Source organism: Phyllostomus hastatus, unplaced genomic scaffold, assembly GCF_019186645.2.
Source record: "Phyllostomus hastatus isolate PE091 unplaced genomic scaffold, TTU_PhHast_1.1 phas_scaffold_200, whole genome shotgun sequence".
Classification (NCBI taxonomy): domain Eukaryota; kingdom Metazoa; phylum Chordata; class Mammalia; order Chiroptera; family Phyllostomidae; genus Phyllostomus; species Phyllostomus hastatus.
In genome coordinates this window covers 2128882-2147080 of record NW_025334016.1, presented here as the reverse complement: position 1 = coordinate 2147080, position 18199 = coordinate 2128882, and the positions used below count along the sequence as shown (strand labels likewise).

General features: G+C 38.5%; 1 protein-coding gene across 2 annotated transcripts in view; it reads right to left on the bottom strand.

Moving 5' to 3' along the window:
* PRRG1 (proline rich and Gla domain 1) overlaps positions 1-17025 on the bottom strand; it is a 91741-nt gene extending 74716 nt beyond the window's left edge. The window contains exon 1 of one of the 2 annotated variants that reach the window (XM_045860648.1): positions 16905-17025. The gene's annotated coding sequence lies outside the window, so the exon portion shown is untranslated. Of the gene's footprint in view, positions 1-16724 lie in introns of both variants that reach the window. The other variant, XM_045860649.1, reaches the window with a different exon arrangement.
* Positions 17026-18199: the final 1174 nt, after the last annotated feature.

The following is an 18199-nucleotide window of genomic DNA, read 5'->3' as shown; positions in this document are numbered from 1 at the left end:
GATGTATAAGCCCTGATTACCCACATCTCTGACTAAATTCTGAACAATGCTTGCACAGACTAGATTCTTAGCAGAACATCCAAAAACAACAGATCTGAACAAAAACAAGAAGCTACTGCACAAGAAAGAGTTAGCTGTTCAAGACCAGCTATGAAAACCAGCTGCTAAAACAAAGGAAATAATACTTATTGGATAAAAATAACATAGTTCACAATCTCAATTTAACATTCATAATATCCAAGATATAATCAAACAGTGCCCAACATACAAAGAATCAAGAAAATGTAATGCATTATCAGAAGAAAAAAAAGTCATTCTAGTTCAGCTCCAAGATGAACCAGATATTGGAAGTAATAGATGAGAATGTTTAAGTGGCTATCCTCAATGAAACACAAGAAGGCATGTTTTCAATACATATAAACATGACTTCTGGTTCCTGGTTTGGCATACAAGGACCTTGGAAGTCATCATTCCCATTCTTACAATAAGAAAAAAGAGAAACTGAAAATTAACAGTTCTCCCCAGATCCAGCAGAGGATTAAGCACACAGGACAAACTGCTGCCCCCCAAAATACAGAGATAACAGGTGGATACAGAAAATCCAAATTACTAAAGCAGAAGCCCAGGAACAGAAAACTCCAGAATCAGTACCAGGGTAGGAAAACCTAAACTGTCATTCATTCCTGGAGGCACAGTGTGACCAAGTCTGAGAGTTAAAAACTCCAGGGGAGCCCAATCTTAAGAGGACCTTCACACTTTGGTGAGTTTTACCTCTAGGAGCCCTACCAGGTTCCCACAGTGAAGATCAAAGAAAAATTCCCTTACTTTTAGCAGGGGAAGGGAAAAGGAGGCATTTCGTAATATGCCTAGAACAGTCTCTTCTTCACAACACCTGTCCTCAAGAGAAATTACCAGAGCCTAACCTTGAGGTAGTGAAATACCCAAATTGGCTTAAAATACCCAAATACCCAGTTCGCTCCAAACCCCTGTAGCACTCGACGTGGGGTAAACACCCAATTCCAACCCCCCTTTTAGCCTCCCTGCCTCACCTAAGAGGGAAAAACAAAACAAAATTAGAAGCAGTTATGATAGTCACAGCCCAGGGACACAGGCTCACTGAGACTCAATCATAGGATCATAGAACACTTCTTTCCCCGTACCTTACCACCATATCAATAGAACTCCTGTATGGTAACAGGGAAATACAACTGAAAAAACTGTACATCTCTGACTTTATCTAAGAACAAATCCCTGGGAGAACCTAAAGGTAACAGGAAAGTCAAAAACAAAGACACCAGAGGAAATTTTATTCTCTGACACCTACAGCTACAGAAAACAATAAACACATCCTAACCTCTAGCCAAACATAAAACCTCACACTAAAAGCTAATTTTCCTCAATTCATTTTACCCAGCATATCACGTCCAGCCTTCAACAAATAATATCAAGGCAAAATAATGTGCCCCCATAAAACAGTGATGAGACAGAGAAAGCACCAGAACCAGACTCAGTTATGGCAGAGATGTTAGAATAATCAATTCATGAAAATCTCAGCAGAGAAATTAGAAGTCTCAGCAGAGAACTAGAAACAATAAAAACTATTGGAATAATTTCTGAAAAAAAAAAATAATTACACTGCCTTAACAGCCAAGTGAACATGACAGAGGAATGAATAAGCAAACTTAGAAAACAAATCAATGGAAAGTGTAGAAGGTGAAGAATAGAAAAATTGAAACAAAATGAACAGAAGCTCAGAGACCTGTTAGGTGACATTAAACAGTCATACATAAGTGTAATTAGAATGCCAGATGAAGAAGACAGAAAATATTTGAAAAAATAATGGATGTAAACTTCCCCAAAATTGATGAAATTTCACAAACAAAAAACACTAAATGAATACAAAGCAGAATAAATAGGGAGAAGCCCAGCTAAAGGACATAATAAACCATTTCAAGCCAAAGATAAAGATCAAACTTTGAAACCAACAAGAGAAAACAACACATTACAGACAGGAAAATAATGATCTACTGGTTAACTTCTCATGAGAAACCATGTAGGACAGAAAGACTGGAACAACATCTTTAAAGCCTTTGGGGAAAAAAAGAAATGTTAACCCAGAATTCTATATCCAGCAAAAATATCACTGAAAAGTGAAAACAATATAAAGATATTTTCAGATAAAAGAAAACTCAAACCATTAGTCACTGGCAGACCTGCACTATAGGTGCATTTGTTGGCAGCAGACTTGAACTTTAAGAAATGGTAGAAGTTATTTAGATGGAAGAGAAATGATACCAGAAATGATAAATGGCTGAGTGTTTTTGCAAAAGACTTTTTTGCTTTGTTCCTCTAAATTTCATTATAAACCAATAATTGTTTAAAACTAAAATAATAACAATGTCTCATGCTGTATGTACTTATAACAAGTATTTAAAAAAGATAGACATGTGGGCCTATAAGTTTGTAAGATTTTCATGTGTTACTTGAGGTAGTACATTAACTAATGTATTAAGTGGTACATTATTAACTAATTATGTACACTGTGATAAGTTTGGTTTTTATAGTTATCCCAAGTGCAGCCATTATGAAAATAGTAAAGAGAAAGAATAACTAAAATAATAGAAAAAATAAAATAATGAAAACATATTCAAATACTCTAAAAACAAGGTAGAAAGAGGAAGAGAAGAAGGAAAAACAGAGATGTACAAAAAATAAAAAATAAAATATTAGGCCTAAGCCCAATCATGTCAGTAAATACATTAATGATTATTGGACTAAACACTCACATTAAGAAGCAGAGATTGTGAGAAGGTAAAAATAAAACACACATACAAGTATACACTGTTGAAAAGATACCCACTTTTACACAGAAATATACAGACAGGTTACAAGTAAATAGATGAAAAATATATACCTTAAAAAGAGTAAGCAAAAGGTTGGTATGGCTTTTAATATCACAAGACAAATTTCAAAACCAAATGCATTATTAGAGATAAAAACAGGGCTCTTCATAATGATAAAAGGGTCAATTCAACAAGAAAGCAATATCCCAAATGTGTATGTATCCCATACCAGAATTTCAAAATATATGGAACAAGAATTAACAAAATTGAAGGGAGAAAGAGAGAATTCCCCAATCACAGCTGGGGAATTAAATGCTCCTGCCTCGGCAATGGACTGAACGGGGGTGGGGGTCAGGGAGGAATCTACATAGACATAGAAGATCTGAACATGATCAGCTACTTTACCTAACTGATATTTATAGAATGATATTCCCAATAATGGCAGAAAGCACATTCCTTTCAGGTTTACATGGTACATTTGGCAGGAGAGACAACATTCTAGATTATAAAACAAGTCTCAATAATTTTTTAAGAAAAACTGAAATCATAGAGTATGTTCTCTGACCACAATAGAAGTAAATTAGAATACAGTTTCAGGGCACACAGGACCACCATCAAGTTTGTGATTCACCAGAAGGACTCAACAGTAGTTATTCTCATGGCTAAGATTCATTAATTACAGCAAAGTGTACAGAGTAAAAGCAGCAGAAAAAAGATATGCATCGGGTAGAGTTCAGACAGGTCAAACACAGGATTCTTATACACATGCTTTCTGTCTAGTAGCAAAATACAGGGACATGTACAGAATACCTCTGCCCAGGTTAGAGCAAAAAGAATTTTTGTATTTCAGTGGTCATGGCTCCAGGGCTGGTTATGTAGGTATATCCTGCTATGCAACCAGCTACAGTAACTAAAAGCTCAGGACCCCAACAATGAAACCAAGTGCACATCATCAATCTGGATGTTTGTACAAGGCAATTCTGACAAACATGTACAGCATGGTCTATTGCTCTTGGTGTACAAAACAAAATCAATCATTAACATAAAAACATTCAAAGGGCTACATTCCAAGGGGCTGGCCAAGAGTCAATCATGTTTCTATGTCCCCTGAGAGAAATGAAGCAGTTTGCAACCAGACCTGCTATGTTAACATTTTCCCCACCAATATGGAAACCAATATGGAAACCAGAAAAACTACACATATTTGGAAAATAAGCAATAAAATTCTAAATATTAATCACTGAATAAAAAATAAACTACAAGAAAAATTAGACAATATTTTGAATTAAATGGTAACAAAAATACATTAACATCTGTGAAATGTAGTTAAAGCAGTGCTTAGAAGAAAATTTATACCCTTAAATGTCTAAATTTAGAGGTCATAATGTAAAATCAACAAGTGCTGTAAAAATTTTTTCAAAAATATATAAGTAGAAATTACCTTCCACATTGTCTTCTATTTTTCCCAGATCTAATAACAGAATAGGAATGTTTTATAGATGCTTGTATGGTGAAACATTACTTTTCTTCGGAAATCAAAATATCACAAGACTGAAGAGACCACAGGATGAGCAGGAGGCAACCACCTCCTGAGTAGGAATGCCCTACTTAAAGTATACCATTCTGAGTGGGCCCAAATACTGTGATTATGTATTACTTCCTACTACACTTAGGTGTGTGTGTGTGTGTAATGGAGAGCTTCAGATTCTGTGTGGTTTTTCTAGTTGTATGAGTAAGATTTTCCAATGGACAGGATTTGGTATTTTCCCTGGGCTTGCAATGTGAGAAAAGGATAATTCCAATAGAAAGCACTGACTTCTGACCACCTGCAAACTGGAGGCCCCATTCTGCCCAGAGATAAGTAAAGGGTTCAAAGAGCATTTCCATGATACATGATAGCAGCTCAGTGTTTGGCCAGTGAAATCCCCACTGTCACAGAGCCAAACATTCCCAAAGCAGAAACACAGTGGCTAAAAGGGCCACAAGTATTACTACTACAGCTTACCTCAGTGTGATTGGCTTACCACACTTCCATAGTTTTTGGCTGGTAAGGAGAAAATGAGCTCAAATGGATTTAGACAAAATAGACGGCAAAAGCAAAATCAGCATGGTGTCAGTGCACCAAGTCGCTAGTTCCACATGATGACATCAAATAGAAGAAACCAGGTAACAGATGGTCCAAGGGATGTGGCATGCTGCTGTCAAAGATATACCTCTAAAGTAAACCGAAGCAGTTTTATAGACTTACAGATACCTAAAGTTGTACCCCACAGGGTACAAGGTGGAAAGTCCTGCACTCAACTGAAACCAGGAGATGGGTCAGAAATGGTTATATGGCAGTTTCCCACAAGGTATGTTATAAGAAACTGACTTATGGTAGCTCCTCACCAGATTGCTTATCTCCCCTTGCCTTATCTAAGACAGTAGTCCCCAAGCCCAGGTATCAATCTGGGCCCTGTTAGGAACAGGGGCAGTGAGAGAAGTTTGCCTGAGCTGCATATCCTGTCTCCTGTTGCCCACCCTTCATCGACAGCAGGTGAGGGAGCAAAGCTCACTTGAGATCCAGAGACTCAGAGCTCCACCCCCTGTGCCCTCCCCCTTCTTTCATGAAACCCAAAACCAGTCCCTGGTGCCAAAAAGGTTAGGGACCACTGCTCTTAGAGGGATCACAGGGCATTTTCTCAAGACTTGAGTCAGACTACAGTCAAGTACTGCTGGGGTGATGTGAATGAAGATGAGCAAGGTTGCCAGGGTGCTGCCTAGAGTTTTTCTACTATATACTGAACTTACTTACTTCTCTGTAAACCAGAATTACTGGAATGATATTCAATGCCAAGATTTTTGAAACACTTAGTAGGAGGTGACCTACTGAGCATTTCAGCTGGGCCCTGAATTAATTAAAGGAATGTGATGCTGGAGTAGTGTAAGTGTAAAGTTTTTAACAGAATATCCTCTGCTGTCTACCATACAGGCTAATGGAATTAACCACTGCAAATACAGGCACCCATGAAGCAGGAGTCTGATGTGTGGGAAACATGTGTAGTGCACAATGAAGGAAGCACTGCACCAGCTGTATAACTTCCCTAACCACTCACCTGTGGTCTTACAGAAGGGTATGCTAATAACCCCTGGAATTAATGCTGCTGCTTTTGGTCAAATAAAGTGAGGTCAGGTCAAAGGCTATGGTTCTAAAACAACCAGTGCACTATAATCAGAAACATCTACCCCAGACAGCAGTAGAACCTTAGGCTATAAACAAACCCCTATAAGAGCTCTCTGAGATGGTCTGCCTTAGTCCTGGCTAGCTGGGGAACCTACAACAAAGTGAATTTGGACTCTATTTCTAGGAGAGAAATAGAGTTCAAAGAGAAGAAATAGAGTTCTTCTGATGGAAGAAATACTGATAAAGAGACAATGAATGATAATACAGCAACTAAGATTTACCTATGAAAAATGGAGACTAGAAGTGTATTAACTTTGGGTCATCTTAATAGATTCCATCAGTGCTACATCAGGAGTTATAGAAAACATTTTTGGAATAAAAAGAATGAAATACTAGTTATACATTTCTCTTTAATATGATTAAATGTAGGAAAAGAACATTTAAGATTTTTTTTGCCAGAATTATACAGAAACAACATCTAGCTTAAAGCTGTTTGAAGACACTGTTTTAGACCAATAGATCTTGCACAGTGTGTGATGAAAGACAAAAGAAGAAAAACAACATACCACTGTAGTAATTAATAGGAAAAAACATAACACTATCAGTTGAAGTCCAGTAACTATAGCACAAAAAGGGGAAACCATGGATAGGTCCCAAAAGTAAGTAAGAGTCAACTGCACAGTATCACTGGGCAAGCCCTCTGTGAGGACTGGAAGTAACAGATAAAAATAACTCACAAAACAACTTATGGTCTATTATCCAACTAGGAAAGAAACAGAGCATGGAGGGATCCACAAAAACCTTGAGAGAGTTCTACAGATGTGAAACTGCAATGAAAATTCAAGATAATATAAACTGTTTTCACTAAGAGCTGAAGATAGACAAAGGGATAAGCTAACCTTATAACATAAACTCTCAAAGTAATTTACTGTTTTATGATTATTATAACTAATTAAATGTTATATGAAAAGTAAGATTTTAATCCCAAGATTTGTATTTTAGATAAGATTTAGAATGAGACTTGTTATAAATGATAATCAGAATATATTCTGTCATACATGATGCTTGAGAAAAAGAGGTAATGAGAAGGGAGGCTCTGTCCCCTGCCATCCCCTGCTTGCATCAGTAAGGAGTAGTAGAAAGTCAGCTGACACAGAAAAAGCACTGAAAGACAAAAACTCCTTTGGAGAGGGTGATGCAGACTGCTGTAAACCTCTAAATTTAGGGGCTTTAATCTCTAAGATGAGAACAGAGTTCTCAAACAAAGTGGTTAAGGGAACCCCATATGGTCAAATTCATGCTTATATTCAGGCTGCTTTTTATCCTCAAGGTCTTCATTTTGAATACAGACCTCCCTTCCCCTTTAACAATATGAGACATAAAGCAGCAGCAGATACACACACACACACACACACACACACACACACACACACAGTAGTGGGCAGAGAGAGAAGTTCTGTTTAACACATTTTAGTTTAAGGTGGACAGTCATTTATAGGACCCTGGGTCTTCAAGGAAAAAATATGACTGGATAGAGCTATGGGAATTGTCAGTGTGCAGAATGAAACTGAAGTCGTGAAAAGGAATGGCATTATCCAGGGAAAGGGCAGAAGTCAAGATAGGTGTTTTAGGGAGTGAATAAGTAAAAGCTCCACTAAGAAGAAGTGGGTAAATGAAGCCTTCTTCTGGAAGTACAGATCATCATATGATATCAATTATTCTTTGGAGGAATCCAAAGGAAAAAGTATCTACTAAAACTTAGCTTTTCATCACCACATGACTAGAACTATGACTCAAATACTTATGTTCATCATCATCTGTTTTAATAGAGGAACACAGTGGATAATCTAATTCAATGACATTTGAGTGCATAATCTCATTAATTCAACAAATATTTTTGAGCACCTAACAGGCCTGCCACTGCGTTAAGTATAGAGAGATTACCCTTTCTAAGTAAGTTATATGGTATCCTTTCATTCATTCATTCATTAAGTACTTAATGCTTGCTAGACCATATGTGATGCTTGAAATGCGCACATAGTAAGTGTTCCATATACACTTTACCTTCCAAACCTTCCAGAGTTGCACTGTGTGTTTACTGTGTAAAATGGACAATGGGGAAAGGCAGTCCAAATGTGTAAAATGGAGAATGGGGAGAGGCCTCATGTGACAGGGTCTCCTAAAAACAGCTCCATGATAGTGTCAGAAAGACCTAGATTAGAATTCCAGCTCCACCACATACCCCAAAGTGACCTGGGCACTTAGCCTCTCTGAAGTGTTCTCCCTATGCAGTGGGGATAAATGTCATGTACCATACAGAGTAATAAAAATAATGAAAGGAAAATAAATATCTGGTACAATTTAGAAGGGTCACTGTCATTGTTGTTGTTGTTGTTATTACTATTATTAAGGAAAATAATCTGTGTTGCAGTTTCATTTTTTAAAAGATTTTATTTATTCACTTTTAGAGAGAGGAGAAGGCAAGGAGAAAGACAGGGAGAGAAACACCAATGTGCGAGAGAAACATAGATCAATTGCCTCTTGCATGCCCCCTACTAGGGACCTGTCCTATAACCCAGGCAGGTGTCCTGACTGGGAGTCGAACAGAGTACTCTCAGTTTGCGGGGAGACACCCAACCTACTGAGTCACACCAGTCAGGGCATGTGTTGTAGTTTCTTGAGAGAAGAGAAGAAAAAATAATTTAGGCAATCTTCTGAATAAGGAACTCTAAGTACACTCCTGTGAAGAACAAAGCTGCCAAGAGTAAATTTGGATTTCAGAAAAAAAAAAAAAAAACAGAACCACATTCTACAGAGGATTTTCCACATTCCCCTCCCTGATCTTCTAAGGGCCCTGCTATCTTCTTCTTGTTACCAGCCCTGATAAAGTAGACTAAAGTCCACCCACTCTAGAGACAACGAGTCCAGGAATATTCACCAATTCCTGGCGCTGGGAACCAGGCAGAGGCCAAGTAAATAAAGATAAGTAGATGCTCTAATTCCTGGCTAGTAAGGCAGAGAATCCGTTAAGAACTGCATTGCAAATGAGGAATACAAACAGAAAAAGTGGAAGCCATCTCAGAAGGGTTAGGCATATACAACCTTTGGGAAAGTGATTAGGTCTGTAGAGGTGGATGGGGCCTTCTAGAAGCACTATGAAGGGTAGTGCCTACAAATTAGAGGATTTCAGTATCTGTGGATGAACAGATTTGTTTTAGGGACTGGTAATAAATGACCAGAGAGACCAGTAAAAAGGACGTGATTAGAGTGTGAGGAAACAAGTAATAAACTCTGAACTTAGACAAGAGCAGTGGGGATGGACTATTAAAAACTTTGCAAAGGTCAATTCTATAAAATGGGTGAATATTTGTAGTTTAGAGAAAGAAATATAAATAAATGCTAATAATAAATATTAATGTCTACATTTTCATTTAAAAGAAACTTTAAAATTCAACAACACAATGATTTTTGTAATATAATTCCTATTAATATAAAAACATTTGCATTTTCAGACTGCTTATGAGCCTAAAGAAATAATTATTTTTACTTTTGTATGTAATAATATTTTTGTGATAAATCCTAAGGAAAAAATGAGTGAGATACTGAAGTTATGATAAAAATTACATAGGAAAGTAAATTATGCTTGCCAAAATCATTATTCTGGTCCCATGAGTAACACCAACACAAAAAAAAATCCCTAGGAATATATCCCATTAACTTTCTTTTTGCAGTGACAGCAAATTTTAAAACTAGTCATGTGTTTCTAACTTTGCCAGTTTTCTCCCTGAAGCAAACATGTCAGAGAGGATTACTGTGGCAAGTTAGTCATATGGATTTTTTTTTACAAAATTGGAATGCATAACATCAGAATCCAAACCACAAAGAAAAGGCACAATGGAGACAGACTGGAGCAGATACACAGAACATACAGTGCTTTGAATAACAAGGCTTTGTCACTCAAATGGAGGAGTTTGGTTACCCAGCACTCCAGAAAATAACACATATCTCCTAAAGACACAGTTTTAAAAGAAGGAAACAACAAAAAAATAGAACACAAGGAACTTAGTCCAAGTCAGGAATGTAAAATACAATAGATTTTCCTGACGAAATACTAAGTTCTAAATTCTGAGGTAACTGCAAAATGTACTGAAAATCAAATCCTTATTCAAATTCTGGCCCATTTAATTGCCAAACCTTTCAAGAAGATAATAAAAAATTCATCAACACCTGAAATCAGTACAAAATAAAATTGAAAGTGAACTGTAAAAGTTTGTTTTTGAGAATGTTGTTATTCTAAGTGACCCCAGAGTGAGCACTTTGTAAGGTATATAAATGTTTAATCACTTATGTGTACACTTGAAACTAATATAATATGTCAACTATAATTGAAAATCAATTTAAAAATATAAAAAATCTTCATTAGTATGTAAATGAGGTTGAAAATAAGTATATATCACTTACTACTCCTCAATAATAGAGAAAGTAAAGCAACCACTGGGCAATTTAAAGGGCTCTGATTATCCCTGCCTTGTGGCACTTGGACTCTCACTTCATTGTGCTTAAAAACATTCTTGACAAATATTTGTTTCTACTTTAAAAAAGGTAAAGCTAGTACACACACCACTTACACAGCAAAGGTGTTTAATAAATGCTGAGTTAAATAAAGCTTGACATGTATTGTATTAAGCCATTTCCATAGGAGACTGTAAAAGTCAACTTGCACTGACAATATTATTTCTTTGGTCCCCCAGATTTTCAGGATAACCAAATAAATCACTTTGCCATTGTGGAAAAGGTGTTGCAATAGCAAGAGGTTGTCTTATAAGCACTGTGAATAATGGAAAAATCTAAATCAAACACTGCATTTATTTCCTGTTAAAAGCCCTAAAAGAAAGCTTTATATCTTGTCTATTACTCCTATACATATCTAGGTGAGCACATACATACACGGATTTGTCCTTTTAAATTTTGCCTTACCTAAAATTTAGCTGTACAGAATAGAGTTGACAAAACCTCATCTACAACTAAAGATGCAATGCGAGAAATTTTATAGAACTATATTGCTAATATTTTATTTAGATGCTATCTTCAAGTTACTGTATTGATGACAATATCCATTTAAAATATGAAATAACTTGTTTCCTCCTACCTCCCAATTCTGGAAAATGATACCCAACAGACAATTAAAGGACTGTTTTCTATATTTTTCCTCTTCCAGGAGAAAACTCATACAATAAATTTCCTGACTTATTCAAAGCATATTAAGCAGTTCAAAATGGAATGAACTAATGCCTTATTATCACTCCAAGTACTGTCCATGGAAGGGGAACATCAGCATCATATTGGAGCTTGTTAGAAAGGCAGACTCTCAGGCTCCACCTCAGACCTCCTAAATCAGGATCCCCAGGGGATGTACATGCACATCAATGTTTGAGAAGTATCAAACTAGTGGATTTATCCCATAAATGTAATGATGAGCAAAGGAAGTATGCATATATGGATGATCCCATTTATATAAACTTCAAAGCTGGCAAAAATAACATTTTTAGGGACAGTTAGGTGGTAAAGTCTCAAGAAAAGCAATGGGGAACTTCAGGTTTCCAATCTGGCATGTAAGGAGCTTAGAAGTCGCAACTCTCACCTAACAGGTAAGAAGCTGACCAAACTGATAAAACAACTCATCTTAAATCTGTTAGAGAAGTAAAATCACTGGGCGAACCCTGCCCCTCAAACGGGAGACAAGACATGCAGATACAGAGAATCACAACTTGACCAAGCAGAACCCCGTGAGCAGAAATCTCTGAGAGAACCAGTGTCAAGGCAGGAAAATTTGAATTGTAATTGATTAATTGCTGAGGCACAGTCAAGACAAGTCAGAAAGTTAAACTCTTCAGCCGGACCCAGGTATAGGAGGCTCACATTTCTGTGAGATTTACATTCAGGAGGTGGACCTAGTTCTCATATTAAATATTAAAGAAAAATCCCGCCTGCTTCTGGTGGGAGAAGAAGGAATGAACCATTTTGAAATATACCAAAATATTCTGTTGTTCTTAACAAGGACTGCTGTCAGGAGAACCTATTTTTACCAGAGCATAACAGGTTAGGATACTATCATAGCCTTAACCTACCCTGGAAAAGTGAAATATACAACTCCAGCCCCCTCTAGCCATCCTGTACCACTTGGGGAGGGTACTGAGAAGCATTAATCAAGTTCACAGTCCAGGGGCACAGGTCCACCAAACACTAAGACCAAACCACAGGACTATAGAATGCATCCCCTAGCTCCACATCTTACAGCATTACTGAAGGCCTACTTATTGCAGATCCTTTTACCCAGTATGTTATATTCACTATTCAACAAAAAATTGCAAGGCACACAAAAATGTCAAAAAACACAATTTGAGAGACTGAACCAGAACCAGAGTCTTATATGGCAGGAACGTTGAAATTATCAGATCAAGAATGTAAAAATACTAGGTTTAGTATGCTATTGGCTTTAATGGAAAAAATAAACAACAAGCAAGAACAGATGGATAATATAAGCAGAGAGGTGAAAATTGTAAAAATGAGTTTAAAAAATGCTATAATAGCCCTGGGTGGTGTAGCTCAGTGGATTGAGTGTGGACCTATGAATCAAAAGGTCATTGGTTCAATTCCCAGTCAGGGCACATACTTGGGTTGCAGGGCTAGGTCCCCAGAAGGGGACATGTGAGAGGCAACCCCACATTGATGTTTCTCTTCCTCTCTTTCTCCTTCCCTTCCCCTCTCTAAAAATAAATAAAATCTTTTAAAAATGCTATAATAAATAAATGTCTTTTGAAGGGATCATTAGTAGATTGAATGTGGCTGAGGAGATTCTGAAGACATGACGCTAGAAACTTCCAAAACTGAAAAGGCAAAATAGAATATCCATGAACTGTGGGCCAACTACAAAAGGTACAATGCATGCATAATGAGAATTTCCCCTAATAAATGTCAGGTAACATACTATAGATCCAGGAAGCTCAGAGAAAACCAAACAGAATAAATGCTTAAAAAAAAAAACAACCTATATCTAGATATGTCAAAGTTAATCTTCAGAAAATCAAAAGATAAAAAATCTTGAAAGAATCTGGGGGTAGCGGGTAGGGAACACCTTTATCTATACAGAAGTAAAGATGAATTACATTTGACTTCCCTAAGGGGGTCAATTCTTCAAGAAGACATAACAATCCTTAATGTGTATGTACATAATAACCAAGCCTCAAAATATATATATATATATGAGGCAAAAACTGATAGAAGTACAAGGAGTAAAACATGAATCACCTATTATAGTTGTAGACTTTAACACCCTTCTAACAGAAATGGACAGATCCAGCAGGCATAAATTCAGTAAGTACATAGTTGAACTCAACAGCATCATCAATCAATTGATTATAATTGACATCTATAGACTACTCTATCCAACAAGAGCAGAATTCTTATTTTTCTCTACCTAAATTGAACTTGCACAAAGACAGACCACATTCTGGGACATTAAACACGCCTTAACAAATAGAAATCATGCAATGTTTGGAGCAGGCAACAATGGAATTAAACTAGAAATCAATAACACAGTACAATAATTGAAAAATCCCAAAATGCATGGTAATTAAACAATTCACTTCTAAATAACACTTGAGTCGAAGAACTCTCAAGAGAATTTAAAAAATATTTTGAACTAAATGAAAATACAATATATCAAATACTGAGGGACGTAGTGAAAGCAATGCTTAGAGGGAAATTTATAGCATTGAATCTTATATGAAAAGAAGGAAAATCTAAAATCACCAATCTAAGCTTTCACATTAGAAAGCTAGAAAAAGAAGAAATTTAATTCAAAGTAATCAAAAGAAAATAAAAATCAAAGTAAATATCAAAGAAATTGAAAACAAGTAATCAAAGAAAACCAACAAAACCAAATCCTGATTATTTGAAAAGCTCTATAAAATCAATAACCCTGTAGCCAGGCTACACAAAAAAATAGAAGACATAAACTAATAATTTCTTTTGTCTGAGTCCACTGCCTGGCCACCATTGCTAAAGAAGTGGTTCTTAACCAGGATCCTCATCAAAATGTCCTGGAACTTTTTCATGCCTAGGTTCTACACTCTGAAATTCAGGTTTAATGGGTTTATATTAGGGGGAGGGACACTAACTATAACTGTGTTGATGAAAACAGCTCCCTAAGAAAGTCTAATGCACACCCCAGATTAAGAATCATTATCTCAAATACCTGTCATGTTTTTCTGGTCATAATAATGATAATGTCCTACCAAACAGGGTGTATAATTAAATAAACAAACAGGCTCCTGGTCACCAAATCCAACTTTGTCCTCTTAGACCTATCCTTTCCAAATTTTACATGATATCTGATACAATCAGGTTTAAGCACACTCCTCTCTTTGATAACTTTTGGTCTTTTGGTCTTTTGGTCTCTTCTCCCTTTATTCCTGCCAACATGTCTGAATGCCATTTGATCAGTGACACTGTGATCCAAGAGCGAGCAGCTATCATTTGGAAACTTGTTAGAAATGAAAATTCTCAGGCCTCATCCCAGACATCAGAAATTCTGAGGGGTGGAACCCAGAAATCTGCACATTTTTGTGATTATTGTGCATACTGATGTCTGAAGACCACTGTGCTTGTTGACACTACTTGTTAAGGATATATGGGTGGAATCTAAACATATAGGACTGGAGTTTGAACAGGGTAGGAGATGTTATCACATCCACATTTTGAAGTTAATTGCTACTGAAATTGTTTAAGAAAGACAGCAAATAAAAATAGCTACCATTTTTAGGTATTATGACAATATACTTAGATACCATGGAGAGCTGTTAATATACCTTAACTCAGTTATCAGGTATTATAATTACCATTTTATAGATGAGGAAATGAATTAGAGAAAGAATTTTAATAGGTTGCCTCCAAATTCCATGCCCTTGACCACCATATTATTGTCTCTTGCATAAAGTGGGAAAGTCTCAGACACAACCCTAAGAAGACTGAGTGGAAATGACTGAGGCTGACTGGTCAAATAATTAGAGGAAAACCTAGAAATATGAGGAGGAAGTCTAGGTAAGGAAACTTTTAAAAAGGAAGTATAATCACAGTGGTTTAGAATTTGTTTCTTCAGTAAGTGAGTCTAAAGATCACAGAGAATGAGAACTTTAATTAAAAAGTAACATGAGGCCCTGGCTGGCGTAGCTCAGTGGATTGAGCACAGGCTGTGAACCAAAGTTTCACAGGTTCAATTCCCAGCCAGGGTACATGCCTGGGTTGCAGGCCATGACCCCCAGCAACCGCACATTGATGTTTCTCTCTCTATCTCCCTCCCTTCCCTCTCTAAAAATAAATAAAATCTTAAACAAAGTTACATGAAGAAAAAGTGATTTAATATTTAGTTGGAGAAGGGATAAAATTAAATGAGGGGTAAAAAACAGAAGTTACTAACAGCCAGATATGTTCTCTGCTTTGAAGGCACAGAAACCTGTTCACTTCATGCTTGGGTTGGGGGGAATTGTGCCTTTAAATACACTTCGGATCTGAAAGTAAATGTTTATAAAACAGAATTCACAATCAAGGGAAAAGGGTGGAGGAGGAGGAAGTTCAGTTTTTGTTGTATTAAGTTAAACAAATGAGTATAAAAGCAACATCTATGATTGAGAACACATATATTATTTTTCATAGAGATCTAAGTTTGAAAATGAAAGCCATGGAACTTTATCAAATATTGCAATATTTGTCCTATATTCCCAGTATCATTCTTAAGGGTTCTAAAGTGAGTCTGCCCAAAAACTTGCCAGCATCTACACACACATATCCAATAATCCACTCTTGACTGAAACAATCAACAGCACCCTAATCAACGTTTCACTTAGCCTGACTTCAGCACCTTCACATCCTTCAAAGTCTGGCTTTATTTATAGTATAACTATCACAAGGATTAAGTTAGCTCTTAGTTTTGACACTCCACCTCTTCACCCTTTCGTTCAATTATTTCCTCTTAAATATCATTAGTTTCGCATTTCTCCTGAAGGGACATTTAAAGAAGACATAAACAGCCCGATCACAAAACCAATGGCTGCAGCCAAAGTCTGAGCACACAGATTTCCAATCATATCCCTCTCAAGGCTGTTCCGACAACTGATCAACATGAGCGGATGAGGAAGAAAGAAAAATCTGAGGCAAGAATGTCGTTCCCTTCCTTCCACTTTCCCCATGCCAGCCTCCTTGGCTCCCCGCCCCCTAAGGCCACACAACGGCCTCGTAGGACCCCCCTCCACCGATCTGCCCCCGCTGTCACTCGCCACAGCTTTGAAAACAGTCATCGCCTTTGTTAAAATGTCCATGAGCACAATGGACCAGAAGAAGATGGGACACATTCCCTGGGGCTGGGTGAAGGAAAGTCACACGAACACCACGCCCTCCTTGGCGCTAGCTTGGGGCGATAGCCCACGTCCCCTAAATCCTCTTCCCTGCCAAGAGGAACGTTATTGCAACTCTGCACTCTGTGACGGCAGCACGGGGGAAGGGATGGCCCGGGACGCCTCTCAGGGGCACCAAGCGGGGGTACTGAACTTGAAGCTGGGACACCCTCCAGTGCACTTGGCAAGCATCGCCATCCTGCCAAGCCTGAGTATGGACTTTCAGCCTCTGGAGCCCTTTCCTTCAATTTTTCCTCTTACACTTACCCTCACCCACTCCTGCTACCACGCACTCCGCTTCCCACGCGGCGGGAGCCGCCAGACACTGTCAAGCAGCACGGCCAACCCCTCTGCTTCCCGTCCAGCCGCTTTCTCCTTACAGACCGAAAGCTCCCGGGACAGCTACCCGCACACACCCCAAGCCCTCTTGTGACGCTCGGGCCGAACCTCGTTGCTCAGCTGCGAACCCCGCGCGGCCACCTCACCGCGCGCCCCGCGCCTCTACTCCGCTCCGGCCAGCCGCGCCTGCGCGCTCCCACTGCCACGGAGCCCAGTAGGTGCCGGGAGCCCGGAGCCGTTTGGTAGGGCGGTGGGACGCGGTGGGGGCGGGGCAAGGGCGGAGTTCAGAGAGGGGCGGGGCCAGGCTGAGTGGGAAAGGGAGGGACAGGGCCTCCACCGCCCGGGTCCGGAAGACCGAGGGTTCAGAGCAGTGGGCGAGAGCTTTCTACACTTGGGGTCTATTTATAGCAACTGGAAGAGAAGTGGTCGAGGTCTCTCGGTGCACCTCCACACTCACTGTCGAGAAAGTCCGGCTTTGCTTGGCCAAGCTAGCCAGACCCCGGGGCACCACACCTTTCCCTGGAGCCACCTTGGATCCTCACTAGCCTTTCATTCTTTTACATGCCTGTCTCCCCAGACCTTATCCACTCCAGGGCATTTCTCCTTAACGTGTACAGCCCTCAGCCCTCCAAAGGTGAGGGGCATGTAGACTTTCCACCCACAGACCGCCTGTACAGGGCATGCTAGTTAATATGTCTCTTTGCTGTGTGCAAGCCCAGAATAATGGTTGGTGACTATGCAACCACAGCGAACAGTTACAACTCAGCCCTAACCCTGAGAACAAACTCTGTTACTGCTGTTTCTGGACTTTGGGTGACAACAATCTGCTCTTTTCTTAAAAAGAGTCTTGAGCAAACATATCCGAATATCTTGGGAAGAAGAACATGGTTTGTCAAATAGATCCATCTTTGACCCTGCCTTTTAGGTAGCCACATTAGAATTTGAGCCTTCTAAAAACCCCTCTGAGAAACAGAATACTCCACTTGTGTTGTGTGGAATTTGCCCTAATGGTTTCAGGTTTTCCGGCATTTGGCATTTTAAGAAGCCTAACTTGATTATTATTCTATCTGCATGCATGCTTAGTTTTAAGTTCTATGCTTTTCTGTTTAGAATCTGGTCAGCTGTGAGAATCTCACATGCCTTCAGATCAGCTATTAAAAGAAATACACCTGAGTGAATCTAAAGTGAATTGGCCTGTGGGCCTGAAGTGCAAATTATTTTCCCTTCTTTTTACTTTAGTTATTATAGAATTGAGAAACATCTGGCTTGTTAAGAATAAAGGAATTGCCACAGGGCCAACCAGTAGTCCTTCCAAGCAAGTATTTTGACTGTGACAAGAGCATTTTGAGGGGAGAGCCTGTTAAAGACCTGAATATCTTGAAATTCTTTATTAAACCTCTGTG